The 27,995-nt window shown below is 41.9% G+C and overlaps 1 long non-coding RNA gene across 1 annotated transcript; it reads left to right on the top strand.

The window, feature by feature from the left end:
• The first annotated feature begins 6,318 nt into the window (after positions 1-6,318).
• On the top strand, positions 6,319-27,281 carry LOC139079685 (uncharacterized). Its single transcript, XR_011533528.1, has 3 exons — positions 6,319-7,723; positions 25,995-26,110; positions 27,089-27,281. It is a non-coding gene; the product is annotated as an uncharacterized lncRNA (long non-coding RNA).
• The last annotated feature ends 714 nt before the right edge of the window (positions 27,282-27,995 follow it).

Below are 27,995 nucleotides of genomic sequence, written 5' to 3'. Positions count from 1 at the left end.
TTGAAATCCATGACTCTATCACGTATAGGAGCAAATCAAAGAAACTTATTCTCATGAAAAGTGTAGTTCCCTTGAAGGAGGTGAAAAACAATCACCACCAACCAATAAGCTTCCAGTGGTAGCTGAGTGCAAGGAGCTAACCATAACCCTCAGCATCCTCTGGGGTTCCCATTCCCCAGACTTTTCCATACTTCTGTGCAACTGCAGACAAGCACTGCCTTCACAATTCACAAAGCTTGGATTTCAGACACATCAGATATGAGGCAGAAACCTACTGCTAAAGGACGGTTCCTTGGACCAGAAACTCTGAAGCTGTCTGCATTTAACAAGACCCAGGGAGGAGAGACAGGAGAAAGAAACAGAACAGAGGCATACATAGTGCTAAGAGGACAGCCCTTGGACTCAGAGGGACATGAGTCTCAGCTCCATACCCTATTAGGTTACTTACTGAGCTTGGGGCTGGGGAACCTGGGTTCACTTCTGGGATTTCCACTGATGCACTGCATCTCATTTTCATCATTTGCAAAATGAGAGCTTTGTTGTTTGCAGTCTTGAAAATTACTAATTTTGAGACTAGAGGTTTATTAACGTACTTTCTATTTTCTTTGAGTAAGTTACTTAAACTATCTGACCTTCAGTATCCTAACCTTTAAAATGGGTTTAGTAAAATCTACCACGAAGTGTTGACGTGTATGTAAAGCACAAAGCACAAGGCTGATAAATAGCAGACACTCAATAAACAGCAGCCAGTTGGAAAAATGTTTGACTTTGCTGTTCAGACCACATTTTTTCTTGCTAGAATCCTACTGATGCTTACTATTGAGAATTCTTGAATTTTCTACTATTCTAATGAGTACTTTTTATTGAGAGTAGCCAGAAGTCAGGAACTTTATCTTTTTTTAATATGTAAGCCATGGAACTAAAAAAGCATAGGATGTAAAAAAATAATAGCATATACCTTAGCAAACCACTAGTCTCAAAATTACTAATTTTCAAGACTGCGAAGAACAAAGTTCTTCATTTTACAAATGATGAAAATGAGACTCTCAGTGAATAAGTGGAAACTCCAGAAGGGAACCCTGGTTTCCAGACTCCAAGCTCACTTCTCTTTCTACAATTCAGAACACTCCCATCTTCACCACTGGAACCTTAATAAATATTTGACCATGGTGATAGCAAAATACATACATACATATATCTGATAGAGGAAACGTTCCCCAGTCATTTCTCATCCATCGTTTTGGCCAGAAATCCAGATTAGCCTTTGTCACTGCCATATCATCAGGCCAGCTTCACTCAAGACCCACTTATTGTCTGCAAATGTTGCTATAATTAAATCCAAGTGGCCGCTGTGAGTTATCATCACGTACCCTCTGCAGGCATTAGTCAGATTTCCAAGGCTGCAGTTCTTTCTAAAGAGGTCACTCACTCTTCTCTTTCCCCTTGGCTATCCCAGCAGGTTTTGTCTTTCCATTTCTTGGGCAAGGAACTTGTTAGCCAAACTCACTTTCAGGCAATGGGCCAACATTCCCATTTGTCCCAGTGACCTTAGAGCAGCCAGGAAGTCTCTCACCAGCATCGCTGTTGAGCTGGGTGGGGGTGGGGGAGGCAGTGAGGGGAAGAGCTCTGAAGCAGCGTCTCTGAGAGCAGCAGACTGAGGGCTGTTTCTCATAGAGCGCAGGACCAGAATCGTCATCATTGCCATTGCCCTTAGAATCAGAAACCCCTTGTGTTTGTGCAGCACATTACTGTGCTTCATCTCTCTGGATGTTATAATAATCCTCCCAGCTAGGGCAAAGACTGTAGAATCTTTGAGCTGGATGGGGTCCGCAGAATCACGTGGTCCAAACTCTTACAAATGAGGAATCTGAGACTCCATGAGGGAAAGTGACTAGCACACAATCATTTAGTGAGTGAACAACAGAATGCGTCTAGACTCAGGTCTCCCACCTGAATATCAGTTCAGGAAGCATCTCACTCTTTGCTTCTAGGATCCAAGAAGACTAATAAGCGATTGTAATGGAATATGTCTTGAGGCTGTCCTCTGAGAAACCACCTCATCACCATTTCTAGTCAACATGACTCAACCGAGGTTGGCTTTGCTTCCCAGTTCTAAGGATAAGCACATGGCCCAGACCTGGGTAATTAGAACACATCCTCCTTCTGGCCACAATTCAGGGATAATTATATGACCTAAACAAGGCCAAGGAGAATCAACCCCAGGATTTTTGCTAGAGCTTTTAGAAAAGAATCTGCTCTGTGTTCTCAGGCATTGTCAGTTGTAAGGACTATAAAAGCCTTGAGTTGGTAGAGGCCATCTTTGCCACTACTTCAAAAAAGCCTTCCTTAGAATGAATCCAACAGAGCAACATTATTTAGCACCTGGATTCAACCATGTCTGAAGACCGAGACTTTTCAATTATATATGTCAATAAATTTTACCTCTTTTAAGATAGTCTGAGTTGTGTTGTCATTTGCAACCAAATGAATCCTGACTAACACACCAACTTTTCTCGATTATTTCAATCATGAGTGAAATTTTAAGACTCCCTTGGTGCAACACAGCTTTTAACATGATCACTGACAACATGAGTACCCCTTCCCCTACCCACTTACACACCTATACCCAATGGACCCCCCTAAATGGAATTGCTCCCTGAGTCTTCCATTGTACTAATCACATTAATAAATTATTACCGGGTACTACTTTTTGCATTATCTCTGACTATACTGCCATTAAATTCTTCAAAATCCCCATCAGGAAAAATATCTATATAAATGAAGCAAGAGGGCTTTTAGGACTCCAGTTTATCTAATGTAAAATGGCCCAGTTGTGAGAAAGTAAGCATCGAGTCCATCATCCCATTGCCTTGATACACACCCACCTCCCAGCCAAGGGGTAATATTAATGATGAGCATTCAGACAGGACAGCCCATTTAAAACAGAGCCTGCTAAAAAGTCGTGATGGCAGTTTTTTAATTCATGATAAAGAGCTGCTCTGAAGAAAACAAAATACTATTATTAAAACCACCTCAGCAGTCACATCAGCTTGGCTCCTTTCTAAAAGACCTATCTCCTAGGTAATGGAAAAGATTCTCAGAGAAGTTAATAAAGAGGTCAGGAGTCACCAAATGTTTACCATATGCTGTGGTGTGGAGGGTGGAATAGCAACCAAACAAAATAATAATAATTAGAATTACTGGGACAGATTCAGAATTGTGTATTGAAAAGACAAAGGACCCAGTGACAGCATTCTACTTTTTAATGAAAGCCTTCCTAACAGTTGTGTTTTGTGGACACTAAGAAAGCAGAAGCTTGGCTAGCAAAGCAAGTCAGGAAAGAAGCCACCTTTCCTACTATAAACATACCTGTTTCATTGTGTACAGTGTGGTATCAAATGCTAATACCCAGGGATTATTTTTCAAGTTTCACATCACAGCCAAAATTATACTCTATGGATAGGATAGAATGGATGGATGGATGGATAGATAGATAGATAGATAGATAGATAGATAGATAGATAGATAGATGGATAGATAGATAGATTGACTCTGCTTCTTAATTCATTTCAGATCCAGATAATACTCACCCTTTTGCCATCACCTCTCAGAGAAGATTGGGCACAAGATGGGTTCTAGGAAAAAATATGTATCTCTAACTTAAGACAAATAGCATCCTTAGCCTCAAAATGCATTGCATGCAAACAAGCAGAAGAGTTTTAATATCAGGACACAGATGCACATTGGAGGAAAACTATGGGTTAAAGAAGGGAGTCCACAAAGAATTCAGGAGTCAGAGCAGTGGATCCACACCTATGTTTTAGGCTAACTCTACTCCGCCCAACTTCTGTCATGGAACTTTTATTCCTTCTTCAATTAAATATTTATTAAGTTGCTAATGTGTGCCAAGACTGGGCTAAGTGTTTGAGCACACAGTGTGAACAAATGAGGCATGATCCCTGTTGTCTTCATAGTGCTTACAGTCTAAAGGAGAAAAGAGATATTAATAAATAAGCATGAATATGCATTGTTCCAGTTGTCTATTACTGTGTAACAAACCACTCCAAAACATAATGGCTCAAAGCATCTACCACTGTGTTATATCTCACAATCCTGAGGGTCAGGAATTCAGGCAGGGTTCAGCTAGGAGTTCTGTTCCACATGGTATCAATGGAAGTGACGTGACAGTGTTCAATGGGAAGAGATGGTGCTTTCTGAAGGGTCCAAAGTAGTTCACTAACATGTCATATGCCTTGGTAGGGATGGCTGGAAGACTGGGCTAAGGTAGGACTGTTGACCAAGTGCCTCCATGGGCACTCTCTGGCATGGCAATGTCAGGGTAATCAGGCTTCTTCCTTCACAGCTCAAGCTCCCAGAAAGCACGCCAAGAGGCAGGAAGCAGGAGCTACCAGTTTATTAAGGTCTGAGCCTGGAAACTCTCACATAGTTATTTCTGCCATGTCCTATTGGTCTAGCAGTCAAAGAATCCGACCAGATTCACAGATCCCACCTCTTCCTGATGGAAGGAGGAAGAAAGAATTTGCAGGCATAGATAATCTGCCCAAATAATGTAATTCACAACTGTGAAGATTACTGTGAAGGATGAGAACAGGGTGCCATGAGGAGGACTGAATGGGGGATCTAATTTAGCTAGGGTAGGCAGACAGCCATGGGCTCTCTCTAGCTCTGAAGGATAAGTAGTCATAAGCTACCACAGCTCATCTCCAGCACACAACAAATACATCCCATCTTCAACATTATCTTTCCCCAACAAAAGAAACCTGTCTTTATTCATGGAAAAAAATTCAATAAGGTGTTTTGTGTTTTTCTAACTCCCTGGAAGATAGGCACATGCTTCAAAGCTACTGAATTCCTTCTATTCTCTGAGGAGTGAAATAAATTATATCTCTGAGAATTTACTTAATGATATGGAACAGCGAATTCCACTCTAAAATCAAACACAACATCTGTAATAGTACAATAAAATAATAAGCAATCAAGTAGAAAACTTTGTTACTAAATATGAATATTTGGAAAGAACATTTTGTCATCTTAACGTACAGAACATTAGACGCTTCCAAATTGCCATAATTCGCATTCACTTTCTGTAATGAAAGTAAATATTTTAACATAAAATTTTCAGGTATATATGTTTATCATAAAAATTACATAGCTGGTATATGTGAGGGTGCATTTATATACAAATTTCTAACAGTATGTGCAATACACTCCTGCTGTATACTCAGCTCTCGTCCACACAGTAAGCATCTGCTTTGTGCCAGGTCCTTTCATTATATCACCTTAACATAAAAATTCTGCAAATAATAGAATTCCTTACATGATTGAGTTCGTCCTCTTCTTTCCTATACTGCACTGCCCTACTTGGGACTGCTTCAATTCCACCTGAACTATTAGAGAAACCTTCTTCTAGTCTGTTCTCTCCAGTACATTCTCAAATGGCCCCCCAGAGGCATCATCTAACATTGTCACCCCAGGACAACATCCGAGCTCCAAAGTCTAATATGCAGTCGAGTTATAAAGGACCTCTCCGGCCTCTTCTCCTCCTGCCCCAGACGCTCCCCACATCCTAGGGCTCTGTAGTTTTGACTGCACTAGTCTCCTGCATTTTGCTGGCTTATCCTTCAAGCCTTATCTCAAAATTTGATTCCTCTAGGGGATTTTCTCTCCCCTGTTCCAACAGCTCCTGTTCTCAGCTCTGTCATAGCCTGAATCATAGCATATAGAATTGTCCACTCACTTGTCTGTCCCCAACCTCCACCCTTAGCCTGATCTCTGCAAGGACAGGGCTATATCTTCTTCACCTTTTTATTTTCAGTGACCAGCAGGGCCAAGCCCAATGTCACCATCCCATAAACACTGTTGAATATCTCTTCTTTCAGGCCCCAGATACCCTTCTAAAAGGTTGATTTGCTGGCTTGAGGAAATTTTAGCTTTCTTGAAACACCCAAAAGCCATGATTCCAATAGGGATATAAAAAAAATTTGTTTTCAAGTTCACTTCAATGTTTTTATTTTTTTTCTTCCTACTAAGCAGAGGATTCTTCTCCACACTCATTTATTTGTCTCTATGTTGACAACTGATGCAATTTGCCTAATTTTGTTTCTTAAGTTACGAAGTTTGGCTGCTGGGAATTTGTTTGCCAAATCCAACCCAGCACACTTGACCCACAACATTGGCTTTTCCAATAGTCCCTGAAAAATGGCTCCTTCTGTGGCGTTCAGGTCTCCCTGTGACACTGGAACTGACCAATGAGATGAGAGAGAGGCAGAGATCACAAAGGGAGCACTCTAGAACTTTGCCACTTCCTAACGCTTGGACTTCAAGCAAGCTACTTAATCTCTCCACACCTCAGCTTCCACATCTGAAAAATGGGGATAGTATGAGAAAAATAACTGCTGCACAGCGTTTGGTGAAGCAATGAACACAGAGCATTTAGCACAGCACATAGCACCCACCTTGCTGTCTTCCTCCATCCCCAGATAAACATTGCAGGAGAAAGCAGGCTCCCAAGAGCAGGAGGCCCAGGACAGGAAACCAAATGGGCCCTGTCACCCAGTCCAGATCCAGCCCACCTGCAGGAGCTTGCTTTCTAGCTGCTTTTGCAGACTAAGATTCCTGGTAATGAACTCAAACCTCTGAAGTGATTAGAATGAAAGGCTGTGGACACTATGTACTATTAAGGACTGGTTTCTCTGTGCTTGTTCAGCTGGGCTGAGGTGTTACAAAAGGCACATGGGTTTCTCCCCATCGTCACAGGGGCTGTCAGCAATAAAACCCACCTGCCTCTTGTGCAGTACATCTGGAGATATCCCTGCCCAGACATCATTTAACACCATCCAAGAGTCTCCAAACAGAGGGCGATCCCTGGGTCCACCTACATAAATTGCAGGCTGCATCTCAACATAATGACTTAGTCAAAACCAAGTTGCTTCTCTTAAGGTTGCTTCAGGGGGACAGCAGTAGGGAAATTGGAAACAATCAGAGATCAGAGCTTGGGGGCAATTTAAAGGTCAGCCGGAGAGGAATAAGGACGTGCTCAGGGTCATACAGCAAACTAAGGGCTGAGATGGAAGTAGAGTCCAGAGTCCTTTAAGCCAACTCCAACATTTCTGCCCAATACGACACTGAAAAGATGGTGGATAATTGAATGGACCTTGTGATTTGGGGTGGAGAGGGGTTTCAAGAGCAGAAGGCCCACTCAAATATGGATTAGTTTATTCATCAAAGGTTTGTTGAGTGCCTTCCACGTGTCGGGCACTGAGGAATGTGATAAGGTGCCTGCTCACGTATGTGACTTACAGTCTGAGCAGGGGGAAGGGCAGGGACAGATAACAAACAAGTAAGTAAATACATCAAGTAACCACAGTTTGTGACAAGCACCATGACGGAAGCAAACAAGGCATTGTGATAGCAAATAACTTTGTGGAGGGGGCCTCTTTAAATAACCTGATCAAAGAAGGTCTCGCAGAGCAACTGGCCTTTAAACCAAGAGCTGAAGGGCAGGACTCCAGCCATATGAAGAGCCAGGAGAAGAATATTCTAAGGAGAGCAAAGGAGCAAGAAGCAGGAAAGAGCTTGCTCTTTTCTAGAAACAGTCAAATGTCTGTGGGAAAATGGAGCTTAAAGCACAAGGTAGAGAGTTCAGGAGGTAAAAAGAGAGAAGAAGGCTGGGGCCCAGTCATACCAGGTCTTATCAACCAAGGTAAGTAATTCGAATTTTATTCCCAGTAATCTAGAATAAGAATTTATTCTAGGAATCTACAATAGAAAATCTGCAGAGTTCCAAGCAGAAGAGAGACACGCTTTACCTTAATTTCTTGGAAGATGGTTCCAGCTACTCTGCATGATGATGATAGGTGAGCAAGCGACAGAAGCAAGGAGCACACTTAGAAACAATGGAAGGGGTCAGGCTACAGATGATGATGCCCTGGGCTCCAATGATGATATAATGACAACTGAAAGAAATACGTGGATTTGTGATCAGTTTAGGAGTAGAACTGAGAGGATTTATCAGTGGGTTAGATTTAACTAGAAGGAAGAATCAGATACTGTACCTAGGTTTGTCACTTAAGAAACTGGCTGGCCATGTTGGAATTTAGAGAAATTCTAAAGACTTAGAATGATTCTGCGTCGATGAGTAACAAACTCTGGTTTAGCCCAGGTAATCTGAAGTCTGAGCAAGTTGGTAGACATCTCTAGGCCTTGGTTTTCTTTTAAATAAAAATGGGATCATAATATCTACATTGTCCAGTGATCAAAGGGATATAACGAGTACAGTTACTGGCACATATTGGCCCTCAACAAATATTGATTTCACTCTTCCTAAAATAACAAATCTCATTTGAGATCAGATACAGTTCCCTGAAGATTTTTTTTAACTTAGCCCACTTTAAAGCATCAAGCTTTTCAATATCCTAAATAAGTATGTTCCAATACAAATTAGTTGGGTACACAATAATTTTATCACTAGGAAAAACCTTTTAGAAGCCTTCTAGAAGATCTGTTTTCCTTTCACTTCTTGTTTCCAACTCTCAAAGTTAATATCAGTTTGATTTGATTGAGATTTAGTCTAGAGAAAGTCTTAAAATTCTTAGTCACTGCCTCATAAGTACGTCAACTTGATTAAATAAACCAGGGGCCACTGTGGATATCTCAACCACTTGTTGTAAGTTTTAATTCTGGGTCCTCCCAATAATATTTTCAAAGCTTCTTGGTCAACAGAAAGAAAATAATGCCCCATTTGTGGATTCCTTGGGAGGAATCTCTTAAGAGGCACAGTGGAACTCAAGAGGGTTGATATTGCAACTTGGCCCATTGGGAAATTCAGCATCTTTTCTAGACCATAATGCAGGAGGGCAGCAAGCAGTTCCAGGGCTTCAGCTGAGACGCTCAGACTTTAGGGAAAGTCTTGTCTCCCATCCTGCTACAAATGCTTCCAATGTTGAGATTTAAATCCTGGCAGAGATTGAATATTTAAAGCAGAAAAATCGTTTTTATACTATCACCTAATATTTTCCCCCAACGCATGTAAACACGTGAGGCATGTGTATAAACTTCTATATAAAGTCTTTGCCCTATGATTTTGTTGGCATATTTTCTGGAAGAGCCAAATTTATATAAAAAGAGAGGGTAATCACTGTAATTTCTGGCCTAACACATTCATTGGAGAAATGTGCCTATACCTTAGGGAGAAAAATTATTTTTCCCTCATGATAAGTAATTTGGAAGCTACGATAAGGGTTTCTTTTGGCTTTCCTTAGATATCAATTTCTTATTCAATTTTCCTAAATCAAAGCAGAGAATGCATATACAACTTCTTGGGACGGATGGAGTGCAATATAGGGGTGAACTCAGAAGACCACATTTACATATTTGCTATACTACTGAGCATTCCTGTGAAAAAGATGAACAATACTCAGCCTCTGATAACCAAAGAACCAGCTATTCTAAGAGAAGGTGGCAGTATAATATGTTTCTAAGGCTAAATATCTCCTCTCACACTGACTGTCATTTAAATTCCTGCCTAGCAAAGGGATTTTTATGGAAGGTTAATGCCTCCTATAACATTTATCCTGGATGGTGGAGCTTTTCGCATAATTTTCTGGGCTTTATTCCTGCAGTGTTATAGAACCTTATCTTCCCTCTAATAGCTTGCCAGTAAAGAGCCAGTGCATATAAAGGTAGTCGTTATTTCTCAGTTCAAGCCCTGATTTAATGAAATTCCAAATCTCTAGTAAAAGGAGGCTTGGGGTTAAGCCATGAAGAAAGGAGGGCAGGCCAAAGGCAAGCCGTCACGGTGCTGCCTGAGACTGGCTGTCAAAGGTTACACAGGACACAGAGCCTGGCCTGTGGAGGCTGCCTGAGGCCACAAGGAAGAGCATAAAGCAGACCAGTGGACTAAGCCAAGGGCAGCATCACTGCTGTTTGGAAGGGCTCTTCAGCTGGAGGAAACTTTTTCAAATACTTCCTATTTGAATTTGAGCTTATTTGCCTTTCTATCATTTTCTTAATTCCCCTTCACTATTTTGACACTAACTAGAGACCCTGGCATTTCAACAAAACATTTCCTTCCCAGTTACCTATCTATCTCTCCTTCCTCATCCATCAGTGGGTCAACAACACTAATAATGACCACAGCCGATTGCATTTTCCAAAAATGGCCACAGCAATATATCTGGTCCCACTTGCCTTTCTGGAATCTTGCTACTTCCCATCAAGAGGCAGTCTTTTCACTTCCCCTTGATACTGGACAGGATTTTGTGACCATCTTGTTCAATAAAAAGATCAAGTTCATGTTGCATGACTTCTGGGGCGAGGCAATGATGAGCAATGTGACTCTTGGCCGGTTCTAGCCTTTAGATTTGAGCTGCCATACTATGAGAAAGCCAAAACCAGTCCATGTAAAGAGACAACATGGAGAGGTCTGAGGCACCTAGTTGACAGCGAACCTCAACCAGCAGTTCTGTGAGTAAATGAGTCTTTAGGTCTTTCCAGCCTCAGCCTTTGAGTCTTCCAAGTGAGGCCTCACAGGTCATGGAGCTGAGACAAGCCAGCTCCACTCTGCCCTGTCTGAATTCCTGACCCACAGAATCATGAGCATAAGGCATTGCTTTATGCCATTTGGGGGTAGTTCATTTCACAGCAATAGGAACTGGAACATTGATGCACTATAACCACGTCCTTTGTAAGACATATACAAATGTTTGCTACAAAGAGCTCTTACTCTCTACCAAAGTCTCCTCAGCTACACTCCAGCTGGTCCCTTGAGCCAATCCTTAGCCACCTACTATTCCAGGGCAGCAGTGAGGCAATGGAAAGGGTAGGGTCTTTGGAGAGCCCCAGACCCAGTTTCTTTCTTATGGCCTTAGCTAAGTTACTTAACCTCTCTGTTTCCCTGTTTCATCTATAAAAGAGAGATAATAACGTGTACTTCATGAAACAAGGCATGTGCAACTCTTGCACACAGTAGGACCTCGACAACCCTATTGGCACGAGTTGAGAATTTTTCCCAGCATACGCCTCCTCCAGGCAGTCTCCAGCAGTACAGAACTTCTTGCTCTTTGCCTCTCCATATCATTCCTTTCTACTCCATTTAGCATCACTTCCGTGAGTATGTCAAGAGAACATTTTAGCTGGGCCATTGCCTAAGGCTCAGACAATGCTGACCATTGTTATGAGATATCCATTCCCCACCATACCCTTGTGCACTTGGGTTACAGATTCCCACACATCTCTTTGTATCCACAAATCCATGTCAGAGCAGAGGAATCTCACAGGAGAAACAAAAATAAAACTCTGACTCTCTTGCCCCTTACGTTTTGATGTCCAAGGATTAAAAATATTTTTTTCATATAGATTAGGGTGGCAGCAAAGTAGGAAAATACAAGAGAAAAGGAATTCACTGAAAGAGAAATGGAGTCTGAGTTGGTAAGCCAGATGTGACAGTAGGTTAAAAGGAATAATTCTAGGCACAACATGTAGTAAATTGAACCTCTCACAGATCTAGCCAAACTGGAGCCAGAAGTAGGTTTTCAGGAAAAATAGTTGCATGTGGCTATCAAGACCTATACTCCTAGAGAGCTGTACCATTTGAGCCCAGGCAGTTTTGTTCTAGAATTGTACTGACTCATATAGTAGCCCCTAGCCACATGTAGCTACTAAGCACTTAAAATATGGATAGTCTAATTTAAGATGTGTTGTAAGCATAAAATATACACTAGATTTCAAGGACTTCCTATGAACAAAATCATGTAAATTATTTCATTAATAATTTTATATGCATTACCTATTGAAATAATATTTTAGATATGTTGGGTAAAATAACACAAATTATTGAAATTAATTTCATCTATTTCTGTATATTCTTTTTAATGTGTCTGCTAAAAAATTTAAAATTATATATGTGGCTCACACTGTATTTCTATTGGACAGCGCCACACTAACATCCCTGACTAAGAAAGAGGGCATCAGAAAACCAGGTTGGCTTGAGCAAATCTGTAGATAAATATTCGTAGTGGGATAACAAACAAGTCCTGGGATTCCTGGGGCCCGGGGAGAGTTTCATCAGACATTCCTGTGGAGAACAGCCAAGGCTTGGACCCAGCTCTCACCAACAGCTGCCCTCCTGCACTAGCCACGGGGTGCAAGAGGCATCCGGGGCACAGAGAGTGCAGCCTGGAGACCTCAAAGAATGCATCCTGGTCTCTGTTCTCCCTTTCCAGGCAGGAGATAGAGGTTAGCATCAAGGAGAATCAATGATTCATGAACCTGGGGATTCCCAAGAACATTGGGGGTGGAGGGGGGAGAAACTCAGAAAAGGCAAGAACTCCTGGGTAGACTGAACCGGGTTCTAAACCACGGTAACTTGGGTGTTAAATGTCACATAGCTTTATTTACAGTCCTGGATTATCAGAGCTTCCTCATTTCGGTTACATTTCTGTTTGCCTGCTACTTATATATTCACCTCACATTAAAAAAACAACAACAATAATAATAATAGTTACTATTGAGTGGTTCTGCTAGATATTTGATGTTTGTGTTGAATCCTCCCTATCCCCCTAAAACATAGGCATTATTATCCACATCTTACAGATAAAAAAACAGAGGCTTAGAAATGTTAAGTCTTATTCAAATTCTAGTAAATGACAGAATCTGAATTCAAACTCAGATCTTTCTCATTCCAAATCTCACAGTCTTATTTTTCAGGAACCAAAGAATTCTAACCCACAAAACAAATGTGTTATAATTTATTTACGTTGATTAAATATGTACTTAACCTTGTGCATGTGGATTCCTTTGCAAAGATTAGGTCGATGGTAAAGTAGATGATGCCACAGAGAGAAAGCTATGAATAGGTTTCTACTTTAAATATTGAACTCTTTGACCCCCAGCTTCCTCTTCTATAATAATACCTGCATTCAAGGACAGCATGAGAGTGACAGGTTCACTTCTGTCGATTCTGAGCCAACTCAGTCTTGTTTTCTCACTAGATTCTATGACCCTTGGATATGGAGTCTTATTGGGCTAAAATAGTCTTTTAGTTATTCAAAAGTCATGTAGCAGACATAGTTTAGTCTTACATAATTTAGTCTTTATTGTGAAGGCAGCAGAGATCATTTTTAAACTGGGCATGAGATAATCAGATTTGCATTTTAGAAGGATCCCTGTGGGGTACTCTCACACACACTTGTGGGAGTGTAAATTGATACAATCCTTCTGGAAGGCAATTTGGCAAAGTGTACTAAGAGCTCTAAAATGTTTGACATAGTAATATCACTTTTGTGACTACTCTGAGGAAATAATCCTAAAACTGGAAAAAGCTTTAGGCACAAAGCATCCATTGTAACGTTATTCATAATGGCAGAAAAACGGCAACGACCTCACTACCCAACATAGGGGAATAGTCACACAAGTTTTGGTACGTCACTGGGTGGCACATTACTCAGCCATCTAAATGATATTCATGACAAATTACCAATAACATCAAAAACGATAATTTACTAATATTAGTATTAGCAACACATTTGTGGTAGATTATAAAAATGGCCGCAGATTTTTCTCCTGCCTATATCCATGCCCTTACAATCCGGTGCTTCAGATTCTCTTGTCCACAGGTGGAATCTATTTTTCCACTCCTTGAGTGCAATTTGACCCTGTGACTTGCTTTGACCAATAGAAATATTAGCAAATGAGATGCAACCAGAAGCTTGAAAAACACTTATGCATTGGCACTTTCCTTGTGCTGTGGTTGAAAGCCTTCCATATGTGAAGAAGCCCAGGGCCAACCTGCCGAATGATGAGAGATACATGAACCCACTCCCTCTGTGGCCCCACATGGCAGCCAGCCAATTCCAGAAGCAGTGCCATCCATCTAAGTGGCAGCAAAACACAGACGCATGACTGAGGCCAGCCAAGACCAGCAACAGAACCGCACAGCTGAGCCCAGCCCAAATAGCTCCTCCAGAGAATTATGAACTAAATCAACACTTGCTGCTTTAAGCTCCTAAATTTTTGAGGCCATTTGTTATATATCAAAAGTTCATTGATTTAATGCTGATAATTTTTGAAGCTAGGTGTTGGGTACGTGGGGGACCAGGGTTCATTATAATATTATCTCTGCTTTTGTGTATGTTTCACACTTTCCATAATAAAAATTTTTTAAATACATATATACATTTAGACTAAAAGAACAAATAAATGTTAAGTAAAGTGTTAAAATATACAAATATACATGCGTACTGTTTGATCACAACTATACAAAAGAAATTTTTCATAGAAAAAAATATACCATTGGTTGCCTCCAGGTGCTGGGACTATGGGTTTTTTTTTAACTTGCATGTATTTCCAAAGTGTCTGTAATAAACCTGATTTACTTTATTCTGAAAATAAATATTTACAATTTTATTCATTTTTGTCACACCCCCCAATAAAATTTCCTTGCATAGAATTTGTGGAGAACTGATCGGAGGGTTAAGAAACTAAAGGCAGAGAGACAAATTCACAGGAAATTAAAATAGTCTAGGGGAAAAGTGATAAGGGTCCCAAATCAAGGCAACAACAATAGAGAAAGAAAGGAGAGGATAGACGTGTCGGGGGAGATACCGAGAGAGAATCCATAACGTTGGGCATTGCCTTGCACTGAAAGGGTATTTAACCTAGGACCACAGATAGGTTTTAGGGGGACCCACAAACCCAACCTAACAATGCACTCAAATTTGGATTTACATGTGTAAATACATCTCTCAAGATAGAAAATCCACAGGTTTTATCAGATTCTCAAATGCAATCCCAAAAGATAAAGACTCATTAAGACTTGTCTCCCTATGGACAGGAAGAAGCCACTTTTTCATCCCCATTCAAATATGATCTGTCATAAGACATCCTGAATAGGATATTGAAATGATCAGAGCACAGTCTTGGACTCTGGTCCATAAAGCACGACCTGAGTGCATGATGGCCCAGGTAATGTCAACCCTTCTAAGCCACAGCTCATCACACACACTTTCCAAGGGTCCCTTAGAAGCTGGTTCCTGCTGGGTTCCACTTTGGAGAATACCAAATCCTGTGGGCCATCACTTCAGGGTGTCAGAGCCACGGCTCTAACTCAGAACTCTGCACTCTCTCCCTCCTTCTTGTTCCCCTTCACTCTGGCCTACTTTAAGTTCCCAGAAATCTGTGCTTCCTCCCACCATACGAGCTTTGCATATGCTGTTCCCTCTGACTCTATTCCATTCCCCTCCAACTAGTGAACTTATCCTTTACATCTTAACCTTCATCACTACTTTCCAGGCCAACCACATCCTCCTGATATATGCTCCCAGAGCATTAGCACAATTAAAATGTTATATTTCTTTTTGTGATTATTAGATTAACATCTGCCTACTCCACCAATAATAATTTAATAAAAGTGAACATCTGAATGCTCACTATGTGCCAGGCACTCCAGGAATCCCTCGGCATGCATTCATTTATTTTACTAGCACAATAATCCCACGAGGGAAATGAGGCACAGGAGAGAAACAACTGGACGGCGGGTTCCCTAGATAGTCAGAGGCGGTGCTGGGAGGCAATCCCAGGCAGGCTTCAGCTAGAACGGCACCGGCCTGAAGCTCCATGTCTGTTTTCACTGACTGTAGGCCCACACCCAGCACAAAGTCTAGTGCTTAACAGGGACTCCAACAGTGTGGCTTAAATTGGCTTGTTTTGACCGGCCTTGAATTGCTTTGACACATGAAATCCAGACTTGGGGCCAACCTCACAATCACCTCTACCAACCCCAACAGAGGAGGAATGGGAGACCCAGAGAGGGAACGTGGCTTTCTTAAGGTCACACAGAACCAGGCCTAGAAGCCAGATCTCCCAACACAGCCCAGTGCTCTTTCCACTCATTAAATGAAAACTTAAAATAAAAAGTATTAAATAGAAAATATTTCATAAATATTTTTAAATCAATAAAGAGGCTTTATTTCGCTCTCCTAACTTTGCTGCGAAATCAGAAGGGAAGGATGAGGGGTGGGTAAGGAAAGAAAACTAGTTCTTTAGTAATTTGTCTTTGGAGGAAAGCACAAGGATTGTAGAAAATTACTATTCATGTAAATTGCTCCTTAAAAAATGATTTTCTTTTTTTTTCAATTTACTAGTGTTGAGCATTTTTTAACTCAAAATAACCTTGATTTAGCAAGTCTGTGTCTTAAACATACTATTATGTCAATGTGGTCACCTGTCATCAATTTCTTTCGTTAGCTCAATGGCAACCTAACTTGCGCTGATCTTGATTTATGCAGAGTTGTGCCATAAGGGGGTCTCTGTGGACCTGCAATGATGCAGCCTGGCCATCAGAAAGACCCTCGTCATGGCTGGGGAGGCACTTTGAATGTCGCTTTAGTTTGAATAGGGGAGGCCTGGGGATTGGTAAAAAGGATAGATGAGCTTTGCATTGTTTCAAAGAGCCTTATTTCTGTTCTCGTAAAGACTTGATTTGTAAGACAGGATAGTTGTTTTTAATTCCTCAAAGAATTGAGTTGCAGGGCCCAGCCCAGTGGCACAGTAGTTAAGTTCTCACGTTCTGCTTCAGCAGCCCAGGGTTTGCCAGTTCGGATGTGCAGACCTACACATCACTTGTTGAGCCATGCTGTTGCAGGCATCCCACATATAAAGTCGAGGAAGACGGGCACGGATGTTAGCTCAGGGCCAGTCTTCCTCAGCAAAAAGAGGAGGATTGGCGGCAGATGTTAGCTCAGGGTTAATCTTCCTCAAAAAAAAAAAAGAATTGGGTTGTGACATGAATGATATCAAGATACTGACCCAGTCATGCACCTGCACTATCCTCAACCTGCTTCTTTGTATCAGGGAGAAGATCCTCAACTAAGATGGAAATCAAAAAGCTCCTATGTTCTAGGTTTAGAGCTGTGTCTCTTTGGAATGTTTTAGTAAATCCTTCCACGATGGCTTCAGAATGTTTTTCTTTCTCTCCGGATACACAGGAGAGAAGGCCTAAAGAAAGCTCCTGTCAGGATCTGAATTTCAGCTTCCAATCTGGCCAACTTCTGAACTTAGGGATAATTTTTGAAAAATCCTTTCAAACGTCTTGTCAGGTTTCAGCCTGGACAAACAGTGAATATTGCTGGGAGTATTGAACAATGCCATAGATTCAAGTGGGGTCCCCAACAAAGGTGCAAAAGATACTACCCTCCCAAGATTCAGAGCCATTCCCAAAGAAAATCAAAAGAAACAAAGAGACAACTCCCTGGAGAGCTGGCAAGACTCAGTGGGACCCTAGTCGCCAATGGAGTTCAACCCACATTTCTGTGCAGCCATATTTTTAAGACCCCAACCTGACAGTTGCCAAACCAAGTTCTCAAAACTCAAAATAAGACAAACAAGAGGCAAGAGCTGTCCCTAGGAGAGAAAGGGTCAATAACCAATGTTTCTTCCTGCCAATCTGAGTTTGGAAAGGAAGGGACAATGTGGAATTTTACCTTCCTCTCTCTACCAGCCACCACACGTAGAGAGCAGGGACAGCTGACTTTGGTAAGAATTCCCACCCTGTACCAGCTTCTGCCAGTTTTCCCAGGATGCCACCTGCAGGCTCCAGAGTGAGTGAGGTGCCCCAGCGGGTCTCATCTTGGTCACCAGAAACTGTAGAGGAAGAAGAATAATTTTCCCTCGACCCTTTATAGTGAGTGCCTGGCTGAGACCCTCTTTTTCTCTAGGGCCCCTCATAAATGGATAAGCTTAGCTAGGTTTAAAGCTCTCCACTGTGGCCACTATAATTCAAGACTAATTGCGGTAAGGTTAACCTGCTTGTTCAGCCTTAAAACAAAGTTGTGTCCACCTGAGGCCTCTCCCTGGCCCCAGTCCAACTTAAGTCAAACCCAGTCCCACCCTGACTCGGTCCAGTTTCAGAGTCTGGTTTCTAAGTCAGAACCAGTCCCATTCCAGCCAGTTTCAGACCCAGTCCAGAAAAATAAGTGCTCAAATAAAGTCTAAAAGCTAGTAAGGCAAGAGCTGCAGCGTTAGGATCTGACAGAGACGGACCCACCACCTCCAGAGGCCGTGAGAAAGCAGCCAGCTCCAGGGGCCCAACAGGCTCACCCTACATCCGGGTCCTCTGTGTTCCTGGGGGCCATTAGGGCTATCCTTCGGTTTCCTCTTCTGACACCAGAACTGTTAAAAGATAAACTGAGGCATACTAAAAATTTTAAGAGTTTATTTGAGTAAAAATCGATTCTTATCAGGCAGTGCCAAACCGGAACCAGAAGTGGTTAGCTGTGTTCCACCAACAGGAGCTGGTGGGGAATAGGGAGGATTTTACAGAGAAGACAGAGAAGCAAAGTAAGGAAATTATGGATTGGCTATAGCTTAGAGACTGGTTCTGACTGGTCTCCCCTAGTGTTATGATTTCCTAACCTTGAGGCATTTATAAGCTTAGATTCAGGGTTGCTTACACAGGTGCCGTGGAATTAGAGCTATGTCAGTCCAGTGGCTTCCTTGTCTAAAATTTAGCACTCTTAAGAAGACATACTTTTCTCCACTTTATCGATGAGGATACTAAGTCCAAAGAGGTCGAGTGATTTGCCCAAGGTAACACAGCAAGCCCCAGGTTGCCTGACTAGGAGTCAGAACTCAGTTCATGAGAAATATAACGCTAGAGTGTCAACAACGTGATCACCTTTCACAAGCCAGGAGGCTAACGCAGAGGGACATGGTGATAGGCCAGTGAGCTCCAGAGAATCCAGGTCAGAGGCTGAATTCGCTCCAAGAGCAGCTGCTTCCCACAGGGCCTCACAGGACCACCGCGGAAACGCTTTACAAGAAGACTTCCATCCTTTATTCTGACATTGCCTTTCCCACCAGCAGTGACATCGAAGCTCCACTCTGGCTTATTTTAATGCTCTGGATTTTTTAAATGCCTTCTCCCTGCAAAGAGCTGGGGAAAAAGTTCATCACGTGCTCTCCGGAAAGCCTCCCTCTGCGCCCAGAATAGATGCCTTCATGGTTAGATGTCACCAACAAAGCCCACTGTCTTCTAATAAAAGAAAGCAAAGATTATAAGGTCTCTTCAAAATGCTCAATAAGTAAGTGACACATGTTCTGAGAAGAGCATTGGTAAGTGGGAACGGGTCTGGAGAAACTCAGCACACTGAGGCCAAGAGGAAAGTTTGATGGAATGGAAAAAAGGAAAACTGAGAGAACAGCAGAGGACAAGAAGACTGCCCACATACTTGAAGGGCTATCATGTCAAAGAGGGCCAAGGTGTGTTCCAAGTGTGTCCAAGGGACAGAAAAGTAACATTTACCAGACTGTGAGCAAGACTTAACATCTCCAGGCCTCAGTTTTGTTACCTGTAAGGCACAGATAATAATGCCTGTGCTTTAGGACTTTAGTGTTGAGACAGGCTGAGCAGGAGGGTGCAGGGGTTAAGAACCCAGGCCCTTAAATCCTTTCTCAGCAGCATAGATAGCCTTAGTTTCCCCCTCTGTAAAATAGTCGTGGCAATAGTAGCACCTATCTCATAAGTTTGTTATGAGCATTGAATAAGATTGTGAATCTCAAAGGGTTACCACAAGGCCTGACAAATAGCATGTCCTCCATATAATGTCACCTGTTGTCACTGCTATCTGGAGGAAGTGAGCTCTTTGCCCTTGGAGGTATTCAAGCAGCAACTGATGATCAATAAGCCATGAAACTGTGTGAGGAGAGAGATTCATGCATTAGACAAAGGGCCGGATTATGTGACCTTAAGCTTCCTTCCATTCCTGGCTTTCAAATTCTTTGTTTCATTGAAACCGAGGTTAATGTGAAGTCCTCTCTTGGACTTTGCAGGCACCAGCTTTGGGGTTTTGTTTTTCCACCTTTGTACTTGCAAATCCTTGCTGTGGAGCAGAAGCTGGAGGGTGAGTCTTGGAGCACACAAACTAGGAAGGAAAGCTTCTTTTGCTTGGTGGCTGCATTCCTGGAATTCCCAAGATTCCAGTCCCTTTTCCTCCTCACATTGTAAACATTAGGTTCTTGTGGGGAGGACAAAAAGGTCACTTTCCAAACTGCTTTTGCTCCCAGGCTCTGCTCTGAATAATTCAAGTCATCCTCAGTAAGAGCAGCAGGCTTTGGGGTGATCTCCAGCCTGTTTGACAGGAACGGTGCTGACTTAAGCTAACAAGAGGTCATTGTCTGAGCAGAAGAATGGCATCCTAGCTTCTTGATGAGCAGAACCAGGCATGGGAACATAAAACAAGACCAACTGACTCATTGTAACTGAACCAGAGGCAGCCAAGTGCCTTCCCAAATTCCCTTCTTAGCAGGACCAAGCCCTTGAGGAGGAGGAGGCATTTATTGGGGATTGCTACAAATTCGGCTTTACTGCCACCGCCTTTATAACCACAATATAAAGTAACTCCCACAACACAGTGAAGATAAGCTCTTTAAAGAAAATATAAAAGCATTAGCTTGGCAATTCACCCAAACCTCATCATGCACCATAGACATTTTTGAAGTTTAACAAAGAAAAGCACATCATTAAAGAATAGTGCTCTATCACCATTCTTATGCAAATCCTTCCAGATAGTTGGGTGGAAAATTCCATCTAACACGCAGCAAGAAATAAATGTTGCAGGGTGGAAATTTCAGCTATACTGCGTGCATCTATCACTTGTATAATCCAAACTACTGTATGTGCGCTGACTACAGAATTAGTATTGATCCATTCACCATGTAAACATCAAGTACTTTCTATTATTACTTGAAATAGCATGCTATCACAATTTCTATTTCCTCCTTCTATCTTAAATAGAAGTATGGCACATTAGCCCTTTCCTTCATGTACTTTTTCGCACAGCTATCTAACTACAGTGTTCAGTGTGGTGCTGAGTTTCCTGCAGACATCTGCAGTATTAGCATTACAGCACTTTATTTTCAAGTCATCTCTGATGGAAGACAATACAACTTTCATTTACCCAGAAACCTGTTACCAGAGCTTCTCTTGGAAATAGGCACATTCTCTCAATCTCTCTCTCTCTCTCTCTCACACACACACACATACAGGTCATCATCATCATCCTCCTCCTCCTCCTTTGTTTGCAGAGACCACCATCATTAGTATGTAACTCTTCCTCACCCCCCCACCCCCAACCCCTGCAATAGGACAGGACCACCAGGTCTCTGGAGCTCTGAGGCAGTGGTAAAAATATCTGCCAAGGCTGAGAATGGTATTTAATTTTAGGATGACTTGAGATGGAAACTCAAGACTCGACTCTGTGTTGCGTTGTTCAATGTCTGGATGCATGAAGAAGAATTACTTTGGAGACTCAGCTCTGATGTTTGAAAGCATGTAAAAGCATAGTGAGGGGTGAGCCTCTCCTCTCTTTCCTCTCCTGCATTCCGCAGAGTAACAGCGTGAGGAAACTCAGACTGGGTTCCAGACCCTGGAGGGTCAATTTTAGCTCAAATAGCTTGGAACTACATACGGCGTAATTCACGTGCTCTAGTGCCTGTGGCACTCCCTGGGCACCACATGCATCCTGACCCAGTGCTCAGTGCTTCTTGTTCCCCTTGCCATGCTCCAAACAATATGCACTGTGTGTGACTTAACTAGATTTTGAGTGTCTTCAGAGCCCAGCAGTGGCTCAAGTGAGAACACATACAGTTTCATTTCTGTCAATGGGCATCTATACATCGCAACCTTAACCTGCCAGACAGCCAGCCTTCACGGACATATGTAATACCCCTTAAGCACAATCCAAGGGTGCAACACCATTGTTCTCTTTAACCAACGTGTAAAACCTGAAAATTTTCATCTGAAAAACCAAAGCTGTGGCTTCGTTTGATGGAGAGAAAATATCCAGGACCAACTGAAGACTATTTAGCCACCATCCTCATGTCCAAACTCCTTTCAACCAATCTAAAAAGAATAATGATTAAGTAATTAATTGAAATTCTTCTTAATACATGGCAGCTTTGTTGGCAAACTAGACTGACAGAAACTTGAACACGTGAGATTCTGAAATTGAATAGCGTGTGTTAAATATTCAAAGAAGAGAAAGTGAGGATGTTATAAAGGAACTGGACGCCTAGGTCTGCCTCTAACAAATCTCCAGCTTTATTTCTTGACACCAACTATTGAGTCTCTTGAATGCTCAGTCATGTTCACAGCAATAAAGTTCTACTCGCCTCCCTGAGAGTCCCCTTCCAGAAGTGGAACCAGATTAAAGGTGTGCCCATATGCACTCTCTTTTTTATGTATAATCCTTTGAAGTGAATGACAAATCCTCAAAATAGTGGATCTGATTGCTCTCCAATAATTGGAAAACAAAATTCATGAATTAATTAACTGATTGATTAAAATAAAAGCCATATCATAGCAACCACTGTCAATTGCCTCTTTCTTCCCTCTTCCTGGTCAACAATGTCCTCCCTGATCTTGACCAGGTAAGTACCACTCGAGAGAACATGACCCTCTCCCCAGCTCAGGGTAAAATCATGAACAGGTAGTAACTGATTGAACTCTTGGCAGGGACTGGTCCAGGAGCAGGCATGTGTTTCAGTTGTGACAAGATATGAGGGAACGAGGCTGGGGCCTTCGAGAGAAGGTTTCCTCACTCTTAATAAGAGATTTGATGGAGAGTCCACCAGCAGTAAAAACACAGTCCGATGTTGGATCTGCACATGACCCCTGAACCCCAGAAGCCATATTGTGCAAGATGAAAAGAGTCTTGATCCTTACTGAGCAGCTGAGTCAACCAACTCTGAAGCAGCCCTACCGTGGACTTCTTGCTTTTAGCAAGATAATTATTTTCCTCATGATTGAGGTTCCCAGTACTACAGTCAAAAGCATCATGACTACTACAGGTAATGACAGGTCCTTATAGATTGAGATGTTGAGAAATGACCCTCCACTCACTTCCTCTCTCGTTCGTCAACCAAGATGAACTTCTTGGTTGAAGTGGAAACATTCATATATTTGAGCAGACATGGGTTAATGCTGCTCTAAAAGTAAGAGATACTAATGAATCTTACCAGTGAGTACCTTCACCAAAGAAAGAATAATTTCATGATGGCCCATTAGCCAAAATTTGACATGGGACCACCCATGAACATCCAGCTAGAGTGTTACTACAGAGCTTCAAGATGGCCTCATATTAAGAAAGAATGGAATGAGTACAATATTAGAAGAATACAGTCTTTGAAGCCCCTCGAGCATCACAGTTTTGAGAAAATAAGGACCTCACTGTACAGTAGCAGGTTCCAAGATTGCTTAGGCACAGAAACCACTGCTTTCTTCAGAGAGAACCTCAGGCAGAAGTTGGATGGTAACACTTCAGATTGAAGAGGGGTGGGAGTCTCTACTCTACCCACTCAGTCTACACCCCGCTGAGGGCCTCTGAGTCATTTCCACTGAATCTCTAGGACTCCCTGGGGTAGTTTTAGAAACAATGATCTAAATGAAGGATGAGGGACCATCAAGTTTTTTGGGTAATACTACTTTTTTTTTTTCCTGAGGAGGATTCACCCTGAGCTAACATCTGTCACCAATTTTCCCGTTTTTGCTTGAGGAAGATTCGCCCTGAGCTAATACCTGTGCTGATCTTCCTCTATTTTGTATGTGGGTCACCACCATGGCATGGCTGCCAGAAAGTGGTGTAGGTCCCTGCCCGGGAACTGAACCCAAGCTGCCGAAGCACAGCGCAATGAACTTAACCACTAGGCCATAAGCAAAGAAAAGACATAAAGTCCTAAAAGTTTAAAAAAACACACAAAAATGCTTTCATTTGTAGGAAAACATGCAAATCAATGGTGAAGTGCCCTATCAACACTGGAGAAATGGCCTCAGCAAGGCCAGTGAGAAGTTCCTCCCCACCTCTGGGTCAGGATTCTACCTATGTCCCCCAGAGTGGGGTCACCTGAGAATCTTGGCTGAAAAGAAAAAGAAAAAAAGAAAGTCTACCTAAACATAGGTTGAGATGTCTGCAGGAAGAGAGTAGAGAAATGTGGTCTACACAGGAACTGTAGTGTTCTTCACCGTCAAAAAGGTGGTGTTATACCACGAACACTACTAAAAGACTAAAGACAGCCTGGGAGAAAATATTTGCAACACATATTATGGACAAAACTTGAATATCCATACTATACGGAATTTAAAAATCAATTAAATTTTTTAAAAAGGTAACTCAGTATAAAAAATGGGGAAAGAAGATGGACAGACAATTCATAGAAGAAACATAGGTGACCAATAAATATATGAAAAGATTCTCAGCTTCACTCCTAATTAGGGAAATGCAAAACAAAACCATGAGACACCACTCTCTGCCCATTATGTTTGCAAAAATTTAAAAGACATCATATCCACAGTTGCAAATAAAGCAGAGAAATGGGCATTCTCACACATCTGATGGAAGTGTGAATTGGAACACAGTTTGGGAGGACAATTTGGCAATGTCTATCAAACTTAAAATGCAATTCCATTTTAGGAATCTGCCCTCCAGATATATTTGCACATGCTTGCAAAGATATAGCTACAAGGATATTCACTACAGCATTGTTTGTAATTGCAAACACACAGGAAACAATGTAAATGTCCATCAATAAGGACCGGATTAAATATATTCTGGTAAATTATAAAATAGAATCATGAGCAAACATCAAAAACAATGAGATAGATAAGTATGTCGTAGTATGGAAGCACCTGAAATGTGAAAAATGAATAAGGAAAGCAAATCTTCCAAAAGAATTTAAAAATAAAAGATAACATGTACATATCTTCTTTTAATATACCTAGTGCAATCCAGGTATACAGTAAATACCCAACAAATATTAAAAATATAAATGACTTGTAAATATTTGCTAGAGGAATGAACGAGTGATGAACAAATGAATAATGAATGTGCATGTAAACATAAGAAAAATTTGTTCAAAAAAATACACAAGGTTACCTCAGTGTAATGGGAGAGAATCACTTTTCATTTAATACTTTTTATAGATTTTTTTTTTGAGGAAGATTAACCCTGAGCTAACATCTCCTGCCAATCCTCCTCTTTTTGCTGAGGAAAACTGGCCCTGAGCTAACATCCATGCTCATCTTCCTCTACTTTATACGTGGGACGCCTACCACAGCATGACTTTTTGCCAAGCGGTGGCATGTCCACACCCAGGATCCGAACCAGCGAACCCCAGGCCGCTGAGAAGCGGAACATGCGAACTTAACCACTGCCACCGGGCAGGCCCCTATAGATTCTTTTTTAATGTTTACAGGCATACATGCTATTGTCACACTAACAGAAAAAGAAAAGTGAAGGGTCCACCTCTGCTTTTTGAAAAAGATGTTATCTTAAACAATAAAGAAAGATAAAGGAAAGACAAAGAGAATATTTGCAACATACATAATGAAGTTAATTCCACAAAACATAAAGAGCTCTTATCGATCAATAAGATAGAGACAAACATTCAGAAAAAAATAATCAATAGCCAAATGATATGTGGCAGACACTGGTAATCCTCTACCCATCTATTATTATCTATTATTATTATTATCTATTCTGCTTTTTCACAAACAGAACCATATCAGAGGGTGAGGCTACCAATGTGTTTACTACCCAAAAGAAAAAGTACAAATGACCAAAAAGCACAGGAAAAGATATTCAATCTCACATAATCAGAGAAATACAAATTGAAAATAAAATACTTGGGTTTTTTGCTCATAACATAGCCTAAAAAGAAGAAGAAGATTTCTACTATCCAGTGTCGACAAAAACATGGTGAAGGGCATTCTGAATCAAAGTGGATGGGAGTGAAATTGGTACAGTAATTCGGGCCGTAACTCGATATGTTTATCAAATTTTAACATGGACCTAGAAATTTCACTTCTAGGAATCCATCCCACAGAATCCCTTACACAATTGCCCAAAGATGTATGTAGAAGAATGTACACTAGAGCCCTGTTCATTAGCAACAATCTGGAAACAATTCTATTTCTCCATCAGTAGAACTGTGAAAAAGAAGAGGAGTCAGGATCTCTGCTGGGCTAGAGCCTACGTTCCAGCGGCGGGCAGAGGAGACAGACAAGAACCAAGAAAATAAATAAGCAAGATGCATTCCAGTAGTAAGTACTGTAAAGGAAATAAAACGAGATGATGTGACAGAGCGTGTCTAGGGGTGCAGAGGGGAGCCGAGCAGAAGGGAGACTATTTTACATGGAGCCATTAGGGGAGGCCTCCCTGGAGGGTGACATGGAGCTAAGATCAGAATGATGACAGAGAACTAGCCCAGCAAATGCAAGGTCCCCTGAGACAGGATCGGAGGGAGATGCAGACCAATGAATAGGAGGAGAAAGGAACAAGATGAGGTTGGGAAGAAGACAACAGCTTGATGTTTAGGTCTTGAACTTCAGCCTTCAGATGAAGGGTTTGGGAAGCCACTGGGGTGGTAAGCAAGGAGGGAGATGACCCAGGCTGCTGGGTGCAGGATGAATTGTAGGAAATAATAATGGAGGAAAAAGAGCAGTTAGAGGTCCTAGCAAGATGTGCTGGCGGCTTAGACCAAATTGTTGGCAGTGGACAGTGAGCAGCGTTCAGATGTGGGAGTGTTTTGGAGGTAGAGCCTACAGCATTTGCTAGTAGACTGCACTTGGAGTCTGACAGCTAAGAAGGAATCAAGGATATCTCCAAGCCTTGGGACCTGAACAACTGGGTAAGATGGTGGTATGATTTGCAAAGATGAAAAAGCCTGGGGGAGGAAGAAGTTTAGTGGAGAAAGTGCAGAGTCCATTTTGGACTTGTGAAGCTTCAATGTCCTATGAGACAGGCAAGTACAGATAAAGTTGGAAATTAACATATATATTTGCAAATGCACAGAAAGAAATCTGGGAGGTTATCCACCTAACTGATAAAGGGATTCTCTCCAGGAAGTGAAATTGGGGGTGGAGGGAGGGGAGACGGAGAGGAAAGAAGCTATTTCTACGTTTGACTTTATGTACATTAATAAGGTTTGAAATTGTTACAATGAATATGTATTACCTTTGAAATTTAAATAAATGAATATAAATAAAAGAAGACTGAGTGATTTTCAAATTTTTCCACAGAGCCTTTTCTTCAAACAAAATCTTATCCAGAATGCTCTTCCCGCTGTCATCACGGAGGCCTCAGCTCAAATACCACCTCCTCAGAGAGCCCGTCCTTAACCACAGCATCTAAAGCTGCTCCACCTCTTCCTTCCTCCTAGTCACTCTGTCGCATTCCCTGTTTCATCATGCTCGTATCACTTACAACCCAAAATTGACTTGTCTATTTGTTTACTTGTCTTCCCTACTAGAATATAATGGTCAAGAGAGCATGGACGTTGTATATCTTGTTCTCCAAATATGTCTAGAATCTAGAACAGTGATTGCATACAGTAGGTACTCAATAGACACTTCTTTGATTAAAAATGAATTCCAATTTGCACTCAAGATAAAAAGCTGAGATATTTCAATTTAATTGAGATCAGGGGTCCAGAATCTTCCCATTATCTCTCTCTCCACTCCCTCCCCACCACTACTGGTCTGCCCTGCGCTATGTCCATGGCACCCCCAAGGACCTGCAGGAAACAGTGTAAAAACCACAAGATTGCCTGATGGCTCATGCAGTTCAGACCACAAGGGTCTGACCAGAGACCTCCTTCTCAGGAACCCAACGTTCCTCAGGTTCCATCCACCACCACCAGAATAAGTCTGGTCCAGACTCAGCTTTAAGCTCCATCCATCTCTGTCCACCTCACCTCCACCATCCTAACTGCCCTTACCCAGGCACTCCTCCTACCAGGCACTCCAGGTCATGCCTGCCACCCCTCTGCTGCTCCTGCTCACAGAGTCACCAGTAAATGTCAGCTGTGGCTCAGTCCGTGGGCACAGTGAATCCAGAGACAAGCAGAGCAGCGCCTGTCCTGCAGGAGCTGCATGTGGGAGATGTCAGGCCAGAGTCAATTCCAGCACAGTCCCCCGGCATTCTGGT

Source organism: Equus przewalskii, chromosome 26, assembly GCF_037783145.1.
Source record: "Equus przewalskii isolate Varuska chromosome 26, EquPr2, whole genome shotgun sequence".
NCBI lineage: Eukaryota > Metazoa > Chordata > Mammalia > Perissodactyla > Equidae > Equus > Equus przewalskii.
The sequence above is the reverse complement of the archived record's forward strand: the minus strand, read 5'-3'. Positions and strand labels throughout refer to the sequence as shown.